We start from the raw sequence: 18,019 nt of genomic DNA, 5'->3' as shown, positions 1-18,019 counted from the left end.
GGGTTCAACTTCTGATATGGGAATGCATCTTTGTTGTGTCACCCTAGGTGCAAGTCATACGACCTTGAGTGAAATCCTCATTCCATAGGCTCTCATTTTCATGAGTCCTTTTGTTGCCAGGTGTCATGATGGGACAAGAAGACTGATGACAAAGCAGAAGATTCCGGGATTGACTCCTGGCTCTCTCTTACCCCATCTAAGGTCCTGGGCCCTGCTGTTTGTTAACTCCAACAAAGCACAAAGACTGTACTCTGAATCTGACCACAGCAGCTGCTGTTCAGCATTAAATCTATTCTTAACACCATGGGCTCAAACCTGTACAGGAGGAAAGGGTAAGCGGCCATGTTTTCACTACACGAGGCCAAATGTGTGAAAGTGCATCCAGCTGTTCTTCCTGATTTCCTGGCAAAGTATAAGAAAAAAAAATCAGGCTATGTTAGTTCGTGCCTCAGGGTCATTTTCTCACACACCAATCTGCATATTCCGAAAGGAACCTCCTGTCTTGTAAATGCTCAAATGTCACACAAATGCTCAAAATGAGCAAAATGTTCAGCAAATCACATAGCAAACGAAAGACAGGTCACATATGACCATTTCCTTCACAGAATCTGAACATGGTCATTGATGGAACTCCTGAATTGTTGGTGTTGCATTTATTTCAATTCACTGCCCAAAGCACTATATCACTACAATTAAACCAAAGTGAATTATTGAAAGTTGCATTGAAGCTTGTTGACTGCGAACTGAGAAGTAAGTAGTCTCTCTGCCTGTTATTTCTGTCTGTGTTTGTGAGTGCAATTACTAAAGTGGAATTGAACCAAATATGCAGTGTATATGGGTTGTGGTGTACTTTTCTGAATTCAAAAGGAAGTATAGTATAGATATGTATGAGGTCATCTTTATAGATAACATTAATATTTAATATTATTTTGGTGATCTTTTCCATCAAAATCAAATCAGGTTCCAAGATCTTGAAAGAATTTAGGTGCAAATTTGGATTTAATAAGGACAAACTGTCTTAGATTAGATTAGATTAGATTAGATTAGATTAGATTAGATTAGATTCACTTTATTCATCCCACATCGGGGAAATTCACGTGTTACAGTAGCAAGAAAATGTCAAACAGATAACAAATAAAACTGAAATAAAAATTAGACAAATGAAGGATTAAATACAGAGGGCTATTTGCATAATCTACTGTGAAAAAGTATAGAAAAATTGCCTGATTGAGAGGCTCGGAAAAATTGCACATTACAGGTAGACTCTGTATACGGTATATACACATATATACATAAATTTTATATATATATATATATATATATATATATATATATATATATATATATATATATATATAAAGTATGCATAAAAATAGTTTAGGGCCTACAGTGGTGCTTGAAAGTTTGTGAATCCTTTAGAATTTTCTATATTTCTGCATAAATATGACCTAAAACATCATCAGATTTTCACACAAGTCCTAAAAGTAGATAAGGAGAACCCAGTTAAACAAATGAAACAAAAGTATTATACTTGGTCATTTATTTATTGAGGAAAATGATCCAATATTACAGATCTGTGAGTGGCAAAAGTATGTGAACCTTTGCTTTCAGTATCTGGTGTGATCCCCTTGTGCAGCAATAACTGCAACTAAAATGTTTCCGGTAACTGTTGATCAGTCCTGCACACCAGATTGGAGGAATTTTAGCCCATTCCTCCATACAGAACAGCTTCAACTCTGGGATGTTGGTGGGTTTCCTCACATGAACTGCTCGCTTCAGGTCCTTCCACAACATTTCCATTGGATTAAGGTCAGGACTTTGACTTGGCCATTCAAAAACATTAACTTTATTCTTCTTGAACCATTCTTTGGTAGAACGACTTGTGTGCTTAGTGTCGTTGTCTTGCTGCATGACCCACCTTCTCTTGAGATTCAATTCATGGACAGATGCCCTGACATTTTTCTTTAGAATTTGCTGGTATAATTCAGAATTCATTGTTCCATCAATGATGGCAAGCCATCCTGACCCAGATGCAGCAAAACAGGCCCAAACCATGATACTACCACGACTATATTTCACAGATGGGATAAGGTTCTTATGCTGAATGCAGTGTTTTCCTTTATCCAAACATAATGCTTCTCATTTAAACCAAAAAGTTCTATTTTGTTCTCATCTTTCCACAAAACATTTTTCCAATAGCCTTCTGGCTTGTCCACGTGATCTTTAACAAACTGCAGATGAGCAGCAATGTTCTTTTTGGAGAGCAGTGGGTTTCTCCTTGCAACCCTGCCATGCACACCATTGTTGCTCAGTGTTCTCCTGATGGTGGACTCATGAAAATTCACATTAGCCAATGTGAGAGAGGCCTTCAGTTGCTTAGAAGTTACCCTGGGGTCCTTTGTGACCTTGCCGACTATTACATGCCTTGCTCTTGGTCGACCATTCCTGGGGAGGCTAACAATGGTCTTGAATTTCCTCCATTTGTACACAATCTGTCTGATTGTGGATTGGTGGAGTCCAAACCCTTTAGAGATGGTTTTGTAACCTTTTCCAGCCTGATGAGCATCAACAATGCTTTTTCTGAGGTCCTCAGAAATCTCCTTTGTTCGTGCCATGATACACTTCCACAAACATGTGTTGTGAAGATCAGACTTTGATAGATCCCTGTTCTTTAAATAAAACAGGGTGCCCACTCACAAATGATTGTCATCCCATTGATTGAAAACACCTGACTCTAATTTCACCTTCAAATTAACTGCTCATCCTAAAGGTTCACATACTTTTGCCACTCACAGATATGTAATATTGGATCCTTTTCCTCAATAAATAAATGACCAAGTATAATATTTTTGTCTCATTTGTTTAACTGGGTTCTCTTTATCTACTTTTAGGACTTTTGTGAAAATATGATGTCTTAGGTCATATTTATGCAGAAATATAGAAAATTCTAAAGGGTTCACAAACTTTCAAGCACCACTGTATATTATTGCACATAATAATTGCATCGATGAGAGATGGCAGAGGTAGTAGTCATGAAGTAGTGCAAATTAAATGACAAACAGGTTATTGGTGCTACGTTACAAGTTGTGGGTGTTATACAGTCTGACAGCAGTAGGTATGAATGACCTGTGGTACCTCTCCTTCTTACACCGTGGGTGTAGCAGTCTACTACTAAAAGAGCTGCTTAAAGCCCCCACAGCCTCATGTAGGGGGTGAGAGGGGTTATCCATAATAGAGGTCAGCTTGGCTAACATCCTCCTCTCACCTACCACCTCAATGGAGTCCAGAGGACAGTCCAAGACTGAGCCATCCCTTCTGACCAGTTTATTAAGTTTCTTCCTGTCCCTCTCTGAACTTCCACAGTCCCAGCAGACCACAGCGTAGAAAATCGCTGATGCTACCACAGAGTCATAAAAAGTCCTAAGCAGTGTCCTGCACACATCAAAAGACCTCAGTCTTCTCAAGAGGTGGAGACGACTTTGGCCCTTCTTGTACAGGACATCTATGTTGTTAGTCCAGTCCAGTTTGTTGTTGAGGTGAACACCCAGGTATTTGTACTCCTCCACGATCTCAATGTCCAAACCCTGGATGTTCACTGGTGCAATTTGAGGAACTGTCCTTCTGAAATCGATCACCACCTCCTTTGTCTTGCTGGCGTTGATGCACAGGTGGTTCAATTCGCACCAGGTGACAAAGTTGGTGATGACCTCTCTGTACTCCAGATCGTCCCCCTCTGACACATGTCCAACGATGGCTGTATCATCTGAGAACTTCTGGAGGTGGCAGCTGTCTGTGTTGTAGCTGAAGTCAGATGTGTAAAGTGTAAAGAGGAAAGGAGAGAGCACTGTACCCTGTGGAGCCCCTGTGCTGCAGACTACCACATCAGACACACAGTTGCAGAGCCTCACATGCTGCGGTCTGTTAATGAGGTAGTCGATGATCCATGCAGCCAGGTGGCAGTCAACACCAGCTCCCTCCAGCTTCCCCCTAAGCAGTGATGGCTGGATTGTGTTGAAAGCACTGGAGAAGTCAAAGAACATGATTCTCATAGTGCTCCCAGTGCCCTCCAGGTGCAAAAGTGACCGGTGTAGCAGGTAAATGACAGCATCATCCACACCAATCCCCGGTTGATATGCAAATTGCAAGGGGTCCATCTTGCTGTTCACCAGGTGTTGGAGGTGGGAGAGAACAATCCTCTCCATGATCTTCATTAGGTGAGATGTTAAAGCTACTGGCTGAAAGTGGTTGAGCTCCCTGGGGTGCGCAGTCTTGGGAATTGGAACCACACATGATGTTTTCCACAGAAGTGGAACTTTCTCCAGACTGAGCCCATGTTTACATTAGACCGTATCAGCGGATCATCAGATTAACGTTTTTAAAACGATTAGTGTGCACACAGCAACACCAATACACGATTTGCGTGCACACAGCAATACCAATACACGGATACGCTCGGCTCCGCAGGCATCCTGCGCTCCAAATCACTCCGCCCTGAACAGCGAGTGCCCTCTGGAGGGTGCGCACTCCGGCCTTGCGCAGCTCACAGAGCACGCGAGTGAAGTGAACAAGCTGTGATTCGGGACTGAGCCGCTGTGTGTGTGATCCCAGCGCATATCACTTACCACTTGCAAGTGGAAGGATGGCAAGCCTAAAGACAATCATAACTACACAATGGGCAGTAGTTGCATCAGTATTTGCAGTATTTTCATACTTTTATACTCTTTAATGAAAGGTGATACAAGGCGGACGTCCGCGCCATTTTTCAGCAGTCGCATCACATGACCAACACCAGCGAATCAGGAAGGTGGATGTCACAGTGACGTTGTCCAATGAGATGCCAGCTAGAGCTCAGCACAGCGTATTCGCGTATTCTGAATGTTTACACAGCACCGGAGCTGACACGATCTGGATTGAATACGTGGACGCTGGCGGATTCCCGTTTCCCGGCGTTTCCAGGCGGTTTAATGTAAACGGACAGTGCATCCGCGAAGAAAACGAGACAGATATGGTCTAATGTAAACGTAGCCTGAGGCTCAGGTTAAAAAAGTGACTGGTGTAGCAGGTCTTGTTATGAGCAGAGAAAATGCAATCATGACGAAATATTTCATTCTACACTTTACACTCACACACTGAGGTGAAAACTGTCATATGCTCCTGAAAATGTCCCTTAATACCTTGGGAAGGGGTATCCAGCCAGGTTGTGCTTTTGTATTGAGCTAGTGCTCATCCTTGTAAAAACTCAAGTTCAGATTTCAGAGCGATGCCAACTCTGTGCCATGATGACATGGTATGGACCCTCTCCCTTCAGACCTCATGGTGCTATGGTAGTGTGTCTGACACCAGATCAACAATCTGAGTGCTTAAATTATGTCAGTCACATAACAGGCTGCTGGGCTTTTTGCACAGTTTTATGCAGAAACTTTCAGCTGGACTCCAATCTCTACGATGAGCATCCATTTTTTCAAGCTCATGCTGAAAGATAAGATTGCTCTACTAACAACACTTTCACCAAATTATCACTCATAACCTAATGTAATATGTTTCCAAAATTTGCCCATTGCTCTGGCTGAAAAAAAAAAATGCTTCAGCATACTGCTTGAGATGCTTTCAGAACACAGGTTTCAAGTCAAGTCAAGTTTATTTGTATAGCGCTTTTAACAATAAACATTGTTGCACAGCAGCTTTACAGAATTTGAACGACTTAAAACATGAGCTAATTTTATTCCTAATCTATCCCCAATGAGCAAGCCTGTGGCGATGGTGGCAAGGAAAACCTCCCTCAGATGACATGAGGAAGAAACCTCGAGAGGAACCAGACTCAAAAGGGAACCTATCCTCATTTGGGCAACAACAGACAGCATGACTATAACATTAATAGTTTTAACATGAAGACAGTTTCGTTAATGTTATAAACTCTTCATTGATGGAAACTTGAGTGCAAAACTGTTCATGACAATTGCAGTCCTAAAGTTAGCAAGTCAACTGTCGTCCTCAGCCATAAAAGCATGACTGTAAGAGTCCAGAGCGTCCTCCAGGTGTGACTTTCAACTGTCTATATGGGGCTGTCCTCCACAGGAGCGATGCGATGAGACTCCAACCAGACACAGAGCACCAGGATGGATCAAGCAGGTCCGAGGAGCAGAAGAGGTCAGCATCTCAATCCTAGGACAGATTTGGGGGGAGGGGAGAGAGGGAGAGAAAACACAGGTTGTTAGGCATGCCCAATGTCACCTGAATAAGTAGGAACAGTATACATATTGCACTGAGTCCAAGCAGGGACTCCGGCAACTAACTATGACAGCATAAGTAAAAGGGGAGAGCCAGAAGGTAACACAGGCATGAGGGAGCCCTGGGACATAAAGCAGCCAGCCACTACACCGTCAACAAACTCGAGTGAGCAAGCGAGTGGGGGACTGACAGCATCCATACATCCCAGTTTACCAAAACACTATGTCTGAGGACCCTCCAGATCTACACCTTTACCTCAAAAACACCATTAACAAAAGGCTTGAGTAAACAGATATGTTTTCAGCCAAGACTTAAACGCTGAGACTGTGTCTGATTCCTGAACACTACTTGGAAGGCTGTTCCATAACTGTGGGGCCTTGTAAGAAAAGGCTCTGTCCCCTGATGTAGGCTTCATTATACGAGGTACCAGCAGTTAGCCTGCACCTTTTGATCTAAGTGGGCGTGGCAGGTCATAGAGGAGCAGAGGTTCACTCAGCTACTGTGGTGTGAGACCATTCAGTGCTTTAAAGGTCAATAGTAGTACTTTATAATCAATACGAAATTTGATTGGGAGCCAATGCAGTGTGGATAAGACAGGGATGATGTGGTCATATTTTCTAGTTCTAGTAAGGACTCTTGCTGCTGCATTTTGAACTAACTGGAGCTTGTTTATGCACTTATTGGAACATCCAGACAGTAAGGCATTACAATAATCCAACCTGGAGGTAACAAAAGCATGAACTAGTTTTTTCCACATCATGTAGTAACATTAAATTTCTCAACTTAGCAGTATTTCTGAGATGAAAGAAAGCTATCTGGGTAATGTTATCAATGTGAGTTTCGAATGAAAGACTGGGGTCAATAATCACTCTGAGGTCTTTTACTGCTGCACGTGAAGAAACAGAAAGGCCATCCAGAGTTACTGTGTAATCAGAAAACTTACTTCTAGCTGCATGTGGTCCTAATACAAGTACTTCTGTCTTGTCAGAGTTAAGCAGAAGGAAATTAATAAGCATCCAGTGTCTAATGTCCTTTACACATTCCTCAATTCTATTAAGCTGGTGTCTCTCATCAGGTTTTGCAGAAACATACAACTGTGTGTCATCAGCATAACAGTGGAACCTAATACAATGTTTACGAATAATATCACTCAGAGGTAATGTTGCCTCCCTAACTGACAGGCTAGGGAAGTGCTGATTCTCCCTGTGGCGAGAATAGACACGACACACACGTTCTTCAGATGTTCACTTCACAGGAAGAACTTTTATTCTCCTATTTGTATTTGATAACACTTAGTGACTTCATGAAGCATTTAAACAGGTCATTTACTTCATGGGATTCATTTAAATTGCTCCAAACTCATTTAACCATGTCACTATTACATAGTCACATAGAACTCATTAAGTCTTCAACACTGAATGTCAACCAAATACATGGAAACCGTCAGTCAGGGTCATACATGTCCCCATTACATTGTCAGAACCATTAGACGCTGTTTAGATAAAGTACTTTGAACTCAAGCAGCATCTTATTTCACAGACTCATTAACAAGTGAAGCATAAGCTTTAAGTGCATGTAGTTGATACAACAGAAAGTTCGTCATAACTCAGGGTTAGTATAACATTGTATGGCATTATCTATTACAGCCACTGGCTAGCATAACTAGCATACTGTATGCCTCAATTCAGTCACATTGCATCAGCCTCGAATACCTCCTCAATAACAAACTCAAAATACAAATTATACACTCAGGCCTGATAGTTACACATTGAACATGCAACAACTCACATAAATTCCCAGATTTAGGCTTGTTTACTGACCTGTGGCGAGAATAGACACGACACACACGTTCTTCAGATGTTCACTTCACAGGAAGAACTTTTATTCTCCCTCTTCGTGTGTTTAAATACTATTCCCTACCACTCAAGCGTTTTGCGCCCCCTTGTGGAGAAGTTACAAATACTATTGTACTGACCCACAAGAATGTTAAAACTAACACCATTAAATGTAAATGAAAGAAAATAAGGGGTGTCTTGTTTTTGAATTATTAACCCCGCCGACAGTAGTCGGAGGGGTTATTATTTTCACCTGCGTCATTAACCCCGCCGACAGTAGTCGGAGGGGTTATTATTTTCACCTGCATCAGTCTGTGTGTGTGTGTGTATCTGTCTGTCTGTCTGTCTGTCTGTGTGTCTGCAAGATATCTCAAGAACCAATGGATCGATTTGGACCAAATTTTGTACATGTGTTGCCAATCACCCAGGAAGGAAACCATTAAATTTTGGAGGTCAAAGGTCAAAGGCAGAACTTCGAAATTTTCGCCCAATGTATTTTAATAGGGAAAAGGCGGGGTTTGCACTCGTTAGAGTGTCCCTGTCTAGTTATTATTATTTTAGCCCCCCTACAGTAACATATATAAAGAAAAAAGCAGTGGACCCAAGACAAAACCTTGTGGAACACCAAACTTTACCTCAGTATGTCTAGAAATATCATCATTTATATCAACATACTGATAGCAATCAGTTAAAAAAGAGCTGAGCCAGGAGAGGGCCGTTCCTCTCAAGGGCGCAGATAGCACGGGGGACGGGGGGGACATGTCCCCCCCAGATTTATAATGACCCCATCTATCCCCCCCACCCACCGTCCTTACGTAAGGCGCCACACATAGGTAGAAAAAGTGAGGATTAATGTTCCGTTAGTTAGACTAACTTACACTGCAGCACAAAATTGAAATGGCAGCAGCAGCAGCCTTGTCAGTGATCAATCCACATTTTCCCCTTCTTGAATCGGTGTAGGCTGGAGCAGATCCTTGCAGAGTTGGGAAAGCAAGGTGTTCATTTTCCACATAATTCTCGGTTAACAACACTGCACAGCTCATCCATTTGATAGCAACGGTGTTTCTGCTATGACTAATGGTGCGTTCAGTTGTACTCATAAGTTGGAAGTTTGAAGTCGGAAAAGCATTGAAATCCAGCATCTCCCAGCATAAACATTGGGGTTTTCATTTCATTAACTGGCCATTTTTTTTTTGAATTCCATGTTCCATGATGTCCCAGTTTTTAAACTGGGAAGCGCTCAGTTCTGAGGTTATGTTGCTCGGAGCTCCAAGTTCTGACTTCCAATGTACGGTAAATGTAACGCACCATCTCGACCCCGGGGTCCTAAGGGGAGCTGGGGACTTTGCCTGTCACGGTAACCACAGTGATCATAAACAACTCCCAGATAGCAGAGGGTCGTTGATTCGACGTGGAATCATCGGCATGTTCTTCGACCTATACGCCGTCGAATCACCGTCGATCACCGACGTTGATTCAACACCGCTTTGCTCATACGAGTTTCCGTTGAAACGACGTTGAAAAGTGGCTGGTGGTCGACAGAGAATAGACCCCCTTTCACCCTTTATTCAACTACGTATTTCGGTCGATTTATAGTTGAATTTTCGGCGATGATTCATCCAACTTTACTTCCTGTTTTATGTACAACAGGAAGGCTACAAATTAAGCAAAACAGGCTAAATTAAACTAGCTAACAATAAAGCATCGGGGCTCTTGCCTAGGATGAACACACACATGCATACTTCAACCATGAAAGTGAAACTTAATTTATATCAATGTGCGTAGGCTACGTCCTGTTTAATGTACAACAGGATATAAAAATGCATGCAACAATGCACCTCTCCTAATGTTTGTCAAGCTATCTAATGAGGCATAACTTTTAACATTTATAAGGAACAGAACACACTTGAACAAGTTCTTAGAAACATTTTATGATTTATTTATAATTGTGGCCTATTCCTCCTGCGGCGCAGACCTGTACATGGAAACAGAAAAACATAACCAAAATTAATTTGATGCAGCATTGATAAAGAAAGTCAGCAGTAGGCTATGGGTTTCTAAATGCCACCCTACCTCATTATTTGGACATGGGGAAAAACTATATTTAAAATCCAAAGAGGGATGGAGGGAGGAAAATTAAAACAAAAGAAAGAAATGAAATATAGAGTAGAGAATATTTGATAAATTAAGGATGTTTTTATTCAGTAAACATTTAAAATAATGTTCTACAACACTCTAGCCTAGTGACTTACCAGTAACAAAATAGACTTGAAGTATTCAGATCCGCTCTGCATAAAGCAGCTAAATCCTCACGCTGTCTCCTGGCAGAAAGCTCCTTGGTTTGCTTGTGTCTCAATCACAGCTGGTATTCTGTAGAAAGACTTCTTTTCACCTTTCCCATCAGCTTTGTTAGAACACCCTAACACAGCACAAAAGTTTACCATTGTAGGTTTATGATGAACCAAGTGCCTCGTGGGTTCACATACCGCGCGCTGCCTTTATTTACCCCAAATCACGAGTTTGTTGGTCTTCCAATGTGGCGCAGGGTTTGTTTACTTCCGGTTTCGGGTGACGTCAGTGAAAGGGGTCTAATGGGGGCATTACCGCCACCCACTGGATTGGGGTGTAAAGCAGTCTGAACAAAACGTGTAAACATAAACATAGGAGAAATGAGCCGTTTTTCTAACTCGTCCTCACTTAGTCTACTTTTCTTTTTTGATTAGTCTGGATTTGATATTGTAAATTTAAATGTGAATCAATGTATATTCATCGGACATGAACAAATGAATAAATCTTGAGTAATCTTGAGGGGCGTGTGTGTCCGGGGCGCGGTGTCGCGGGGGGGATCGAACGAACCCTCCGATCCCCCCTGGCTACGGGCCAGAATTAGTTGCTCTACCAATGTTGAAAACTGGCCGGCAAAAGTGACGATGGTTCAACGTCGTATATTCAACCTTCTCTGACGGTCGACAGATCAACCTTTACCCACGTTGATTCAACGGTGATAAATCGACCCTCTCAGACGGCGGAGAAATCGACGTTTCACGGCGCCGTTTCAACGTTGATTTTCTGACGTACGACGGAAACCGACCATTCTGACCAAAACTCTACGTTGTTTCAACGACCCTCTGCTATCGGGGCTGTCTAATGACCAGGCTGGTGATCTTTCTGCCACATTAAGCCAGAGAAGAGGGGGGGGAAAAAATCACAGCGTTTGTTTCAAGCACACATGCAAACTCCTCACCTTTCGGCGAAATTCGCCGTTTTGGTCCCAAAATAGGTCACTTGTGTGAATCGTGTAGATCCGAAGAGTTTTTTTTTTTTGGGGGGGGGGTAGGCAGGCTACAACGCTATTGTTGCCAAACATTTCACTTACAAGGTTACAGCCAATCAAGATAAACAGTTACTAACACGCTTCTTTTCCATTGGAGTTCTGATCAGCTGGTGCACAACCCACTGCTGGTTGCCAGTCCTCGCTTACGAATATTCCACAGATTCAGACCGCAAAGTCACCTTTTTATAGAGAGATCTGGCAACCTCATCTCGCGACTGAATGGAACAGTTTCCAGCGCGCTCGGGGGTGAATAACCATGGGCGGATCTACCGGGGTGGCATATGCAACTCTAAAAGAAAGCCTTGCCACCCCTGCTGCTACCCCAGTTGGCAGCGACGAATTCAAAGAAAAATTACGGCCAATATGACATTTACGTGCGCGAATTTCCAATGTCCGACTGTGGCGAATGCAGCACGAGATAACGCCAGAGATTGGTTGTTTTGGAAAACTGAGAGGTGCGAAGCGAGGGAGCCAGGAGTCGCGAGGAAAGGAGACATGGGAGGAAAGGGGTAAAAGCTGATTAACTATCTATCAAAAAAAATGAAATTATAATGAATGAACAGTGCTAGCATAGTTGCGATGCTGATTTTGAGAGGATAAAAATCAGGTTGGAGAAGGTTATTTAGCTAACTATACATGTCAGGCAAAAAAAAAAGTGTGTTTCCGGTAACCCGACCGATCGAGAATTTCCGCGTGGAAATTGCCGACCGTGAAGTTTTTATTACAAGTTTCCCTCGATATTTTAGTGTAAGTGGCGTTAGTTTGTCATAATTTTTTGTTTCAACGCATTCAAGTTGTGAAAGAAACGATAAAAAGTAAAATGTTTTGCCACTTCTATCAGCCCTCCTGGCTGTAATGCAAATTGCTTCCTCTTCAGTATACAAGTGCACTTCCATGGCAGGGAAAAACACTACATTTTGCCGCCTATGTAGTCCCCTATTTATACAAATAGGAGTCATTCAGGATTCAGCCATGTTTTTGCTCCGTGTTTTTGCTCGACCCAAGTTCTACAGTAGGCTAGGCGAGGCCGGCTGCTTTTAATGGAAGTAGCCGAGCCTAGCACGTTAAACCATATTTTCACGTTATTTCTTGATAAGGTGTTTTCACATTATCACATGAAAATATCATGAAATTACGTGATAATTTCGTATCATGAAATTACGTGTTGTTATTACATGATAAATATATTGTAAAAACGTGATAACTCTGTTAACAATATCTTTTCACGTAATTACTTGATTCTAAGCCAATTTTTTTTTTGTGTGGCAGCAACACGCTTCCGCAGATCATAACTCGAACTCTTGCGATATTTTTTTTATTCGTTTAAAGATTTAAAAAACTTATTTTATTATGATGTGTGGTATAAAGGATTCTGTGCCAAAATACTATTTTGTAAGATGTTTACTTGTGTTAATTTTTTCGAACAAAATAAAACAAATTAAGAAAAAAATTTCCTACCTACCGACCTTATTTTAGTATTTCATGTTACCTGAAACACACTTTTTTTTTTTTTTGGCCTAATGTTAGCTAGGTCTGACATTAGTTTTGTGTAAAGTCGGCCACAAAAGTTAATATTGATTCACCGTCTGTCAAGGAAAACATTGCTATTGGCTGAAGCTTATGATTCAAATATTGAGGATCTTAAACATGAGTTACATCAGACGAGGAGAGTACTAGACAGAAAAAAGGGGGAACAGGAGAGTCCTACCACTCTCATGGAGTTCACTGTTTTTGGACCCATACCAAGATGATGATGATGTTTTTTTTTTAGTTGTTCAGGTTGTGTAAAATAGCGGTTGTCTTGCCTGTGAGCATCCTGTGAACGAAGTTTTTCATCTCTCAGGCTCATAAAGACTTATTTGCGGTTGACTATGACAGAAAAGAGACGATCAAGTTTGGCTGTACTCAGCATTGAATCAAAGCGCACAAAAGCATTAGATCTTGATAAATTTGTGAAGCGTTTTGCTGAGCAACATGGAAATCGCCGCATTCAGCTGTTGTAGGCATGACAAGTTCATGTTCTGCTCACTGGTGAGCCTTTACAAAGCGTGAGGAAAAAAAACTATAAAATGTGACACTGGTGTAAATGGCTTAAATCATGCTGAACTTGAAGCAGTGTTATTGTTGTTTTTTAGTGTCTGTTCTTTTGCATATACAGTATAAAACTGTCCAGAAACGGTATAGACCTCATCTGAGAATGTGTGTTCTTCGTGAACAATAAAGGCATGAGATTAAGTTTGTCTGTATGAGTTTGTAAATGGCAGCCCGTGCCCTTTTGTAGTGTGTACATACTATTTGTCATCAAACTGTGATTAAATTCAGTATATATACATGTCTGTAATACGTTGCCACCCCTCAAAAATTCCTGCCCCCCTCTTGCCACCCCATAAATATTTTTCTAGATCCGCCCCTGATTTCACATAGGTGATGTCTTTAAGAAAATTGACAGACAGGGATTGGCCAGGTGTCTCCTCTGGGGTAGGTCTGTTAGATAGCACAGGCAGTAATATATACCTTTTTGTAAATAGCCCACTGTGTTGTACACAGGGGTGAAAATTAACTTCACAAAATATCAAACTTTACCGGCCACTGACAAATAAATGGTACAATCTACCGGCCACTCAACAGTAACTTATTAAGACATGTTTATGGAAAGTTATTTTGTACTGTATTAAATTCAAGATGTCACTGGTTGCAATTTTTTTTGTAACGTAGACTACGAAATGTACTTTTGCGCGCGTGCCGTGTCCCCGTGCATCCTTCTCACCTTTTTCACCCCTGACCAGTTTGCATGCCTGTTCAAGAGCCAAAAGATGTAAATATCCTATGCCTGTTGCCCTTCCCAGATGTGACAAATACTTGTTTTGTAATGTTGAGTAGCTAGTCTGATAATAATAAGAAGGAATTTGGACTTACCTGAAGTAGGCTAAATGTAAAATAACAGCATTCTAGGCTGTAGGTGAATATCTTTTAATGTTGTTATTTTTATCTTCTTGTCTCATCTTCTTCTGCTTATCCGGGACCGGGTCGCGGAGGCAGCAATCTAAGTGTGGCCTTGGGGAGAAAAGCGACGCGTTGACTAAATTGGACCTTAAACAGAGCCAAAGAACAATTACTGACTACGCCACCAGGGGACTTTCACCCCAGGAATATTAACCAGAAAACACTTCACAATGTTGACACGCAAGGTTCGTTTGACTAAGACACCAGAGACCAAAGTTATGAAAATACAAAAGGGCTATTTTATTTTGTTACAATATTTACAAAATAATTCTTTCCTTTACTTCACAATCACTTTCATTCACACTCCAAAGGACTAACTAACATGCATGTGGGGCAAGGGTAAGGGAAAAATCAATATTAACAGGGCCGAGGCCTACCAGCAGGGGGCAAGATACCAAGAGATGGAGAAGAGATCCAAAGAGGCACACCATGCAAGCCCACGTGTCACACTCACTACAAACCAAATCAAAATAAATCAAATAAAATCAAAAACATAAAAAGAGAATTCCACACAGGCACACGTGAACACACATGGACAATAGGAAAACACCACCACCTAAGGAATCAACTGCCACCCCGCCTTGGGCACACAGTACCTGAAAAGTAAATAAACAAAACAAAAAAAAAGATATGAAGAGAAAAAATCAAACAAAGAAATAACACAGCTAGATCACAAACTAACCAATTAAAATGCACAACCACACACGATGTAAACTAAGGGAGGAGAACTACGTGGCCCACTGATGATCCACAGCTTGCAATAGCCTCCCACCAGTACTGGCATACAATTGGCAACCAAAGGCTGCTTGCCACGACAAAAAAGGTTGGCAAACATGGTTACTAGCCACACACAAATTCACATAAAATAAGCTCTCGTGAGCATTAAACCAATAAACAAAATAAATAAAAAAATAAAAAAGGCATTAACATAAATCAGGCCCAATAAGATAGCCCACTGGCTATCCACAGCTATAGAAAAAGAGCCTCCTGCCAGCAGGTAAAGCCTGAGCAGGACTAAAACAAATAAACAAAAATACCCAATTTAACAGAAAAGAAAATCCCTCATACCACACTCCAAACACACACATTGATTATAAATGAATGATGATCAGGCACACAAACAGTCTCACACATACACACCCCCTACAAAAGTTAAAACTAATGTTAAAGGGCTGTGGTGGTTTCGCAGCCCTCCTCATGCAGGCAGCTGCATCAATCAGAGAAAACAGCACTTAGCAGAAACGCGCTGGCAAGAACAGCAGCAAACCCGGACCAAAACCGGCAACACCTAAAAAAAACACGCAAAATACTCAATTAACGCCACGCTTAATAAACTCAGAGTAGTAGGAATTCAAGGGGGAAGGGGCACATACCACACGATCCAAAACTCCTCGCCTAATCCCAGCGAGGCTCACAAAATTCCATGGGTCATCTGCACTTAATACAGATGCCAAAAGAACATTTGGAAGTCGCTGCACACAAAATGCACAGCTGGACAAGACCGGGGGAAAGCCAAACAGTGGATACACTGAAAAGCAACCAGAGCCGGTCACAAATAAACCAAATGAAAGTTAGCCAGAGTAACAGAGTTCCAAACAAGCGCGCTTACCGGCCACAGGTAAATGGGAAGGGGTGTGACAGGAAACAGCAGGGGGGGGAGGGGAGGGGGTCGTCACGCCTCCAGAGTTCAAAATCACTCTACCATAAATAGGCTTGTGATGCACACCATTAATTAATTGGACTGACCCCTCCCAATGCAGCCAGATCTCAAGGAAACTGCGGAGTAAGAGGTAATTCCACCTGCTACATAAGCATGGAAGCTCAAACTTCCCTTTCCCCAGACACCTCGGCCAGCTCCTCAGGAAGAACACCGAGGCGTTCCCAGGCCAGCTGAGAGACATAGTCCCTCCAGCGATCCTTATCATTTATTTTTATGTATAATGTTATTTTAGTAAGCAGCAACTGTTAACTGAAATTATGAGATTCAAGATGTTAACATTGTCCTCCTGGCCTGCAGGCAATCCCTGGTGGGGTCAACAATGAATAAACAAAAAACAATTACAGCGTTTTTTCAAAAACCGAGCAATGTTGACCAGGTAGGCCTTTGTCTACCAATGTGCATTCAGTTAGAAAACTCACAATTCGAATGTATATTGAAGCTTCAGTACACACACACATTATATATACAGTATATATATATCTATCTCAGCTGGATAGTACAGTGGTAATCCCAGTCGGGGCAAAACATCCCCAGTAAGGTTTGCCTTAGGCAAGACCCCTCATGATATATCAGCCTACCTCAGGAATGAGTGAAGACATAACTGATAGAGTCATACTGGCTCAGACGTTGCCTGGGTCAACAAGGCCTGTGTCAGGAATTCAAATGTATATTGAAGCTTTAGTACACACAGGTGTATATATATATATATACCTGAGGTAGGCTACTGGAACAAGACATTGATCTCTGAGGACAGAAAATATGGATATACAAGCAATCCCAGAGAGAGGGGATAATCGAAATCTACTATCACAACTAGAGATTAATGAAATACAAAAACAATGCTATGGCAAGGGGAAGACAGGTCAGTGGGGAGATGTTGTCATCATCATCCCCACAACCAGAGATTGGATACCAGGCCCCAACAGCTAACAGCCTCATCACAAGAGCTGCTGACCTGAGAAGGAAGATCGTGACCCAACTGGAAACCTGGAGCCTTCATACCTTCAGAAGATCTACTAGTAGATGTGAATGCTGCTCTGAAGAGCCATCCACAAGAACCATCACTGAGACCAACAAGCTGATACACAGTACAGCAACAGTAATCATGGAGATGCTTGGACACAAGGTGGGCTCAGGACATATCAAACAGTATCCACCATGGACGATTAGAGGCCAAGATAAAGGCAGCACAGAGAGAAGTTAGCCAGCTAGCTGAACTACAGAAAGGGAACATGGTGAATAAAGGGGCACCCAGGAAGTACAACTCATTCTCCATACCAGAGGCACTCGAAACTGCCAAACAGCGACTAACAGCTCTGGCCACCCGGGTGAAGAGATACACCAAGGAGGGAGAGGCCAGGAGAATAAACAAGCTGTTCTCCACTGAACCAGCCAAGGTGTACTCTCAGTGGCAGGGGAACAACAACCGGTCAGACCCACCAAGAGCTGAGGTGGAAAAATACTGGAAAGACATATGGGAAAGAAAGGCATCACACAACACCGATGCCCAATGGTTAGTGGACCTAAGAGCTGACCACAGCAACCTCCCAGAACAAGAACCAGTAACCATCTCAATGGCAGACGTCCAAGAAAGAGTGTCAAAGATGAAGAGCTGGACAGCCCCGATATGATCCATACGTACTGGCTGAAGAAGCTAACTGCCACTCCATGAATGCCTAGCAGCACAGATGAACCAGCTGCTGAGGGATGAGACCCACCCAGAATGGCTAACCCAAGGCAGGACAGTCCTAATCATGAAGGACCCCCAGAAGGGACCCATCCCATCCAAGTACCGGCCAATTACCTGTCTCTGCACAACATGGAAGGCCCTGTCAGGCATCATTGCGGCAAAAATGAGTAAGCATGTGGCTCAAAACATGAGCGAGGCAGTAGCGATTG

The 18,019-nt window shown here is 42.2% G+C and overlaps 1 long non-coding RNA gene across 1 annotated transcript; it reads right to left on the bottom strand.

The window, feature by feature from the left end:
• Window positions 1–9,978: 9,978 nt before the first annotated feature.
• LOC132864587 (uncharacterized) lies at window positions 9,979–10,862 on the bottom strand. The gene is made up of 2 exons (XR_009650234.1): window positions 10,316–10,862; window positions 9,979–10,038 (listed from the first exon to the last, which is right to left on the bottom strand). It is a non-coding gene; the product is annotated as an uncharacterized LOC132864587 (long non-coding RNA).
• Between the last annotated feature and the right edge of the window lie 7,157 nt (window positions 10,863–18,019).

The sequence above is a fragment of the Neoarius graeffei genome, chromosome 17 (assembly GCF_027579695.1).
Source record: "Neoarius graeffei isolate fNeoGra1 chromosome 17, fNeoGra1.pri, whole genome shotgun sequence".
In the NCBI taxonomy this organism is placed as follows: Eukaryota; Metazoa; Chordata; class Actinopteri; order Siluriformes; family Ariidae; genus Neoarius; species Neoarius graeffei.
The sequence above is the reverse complement of the archived record's forward strand: the minus strand, read 5'-3'. Positions and strand labels throughout refer to the sequence as shown.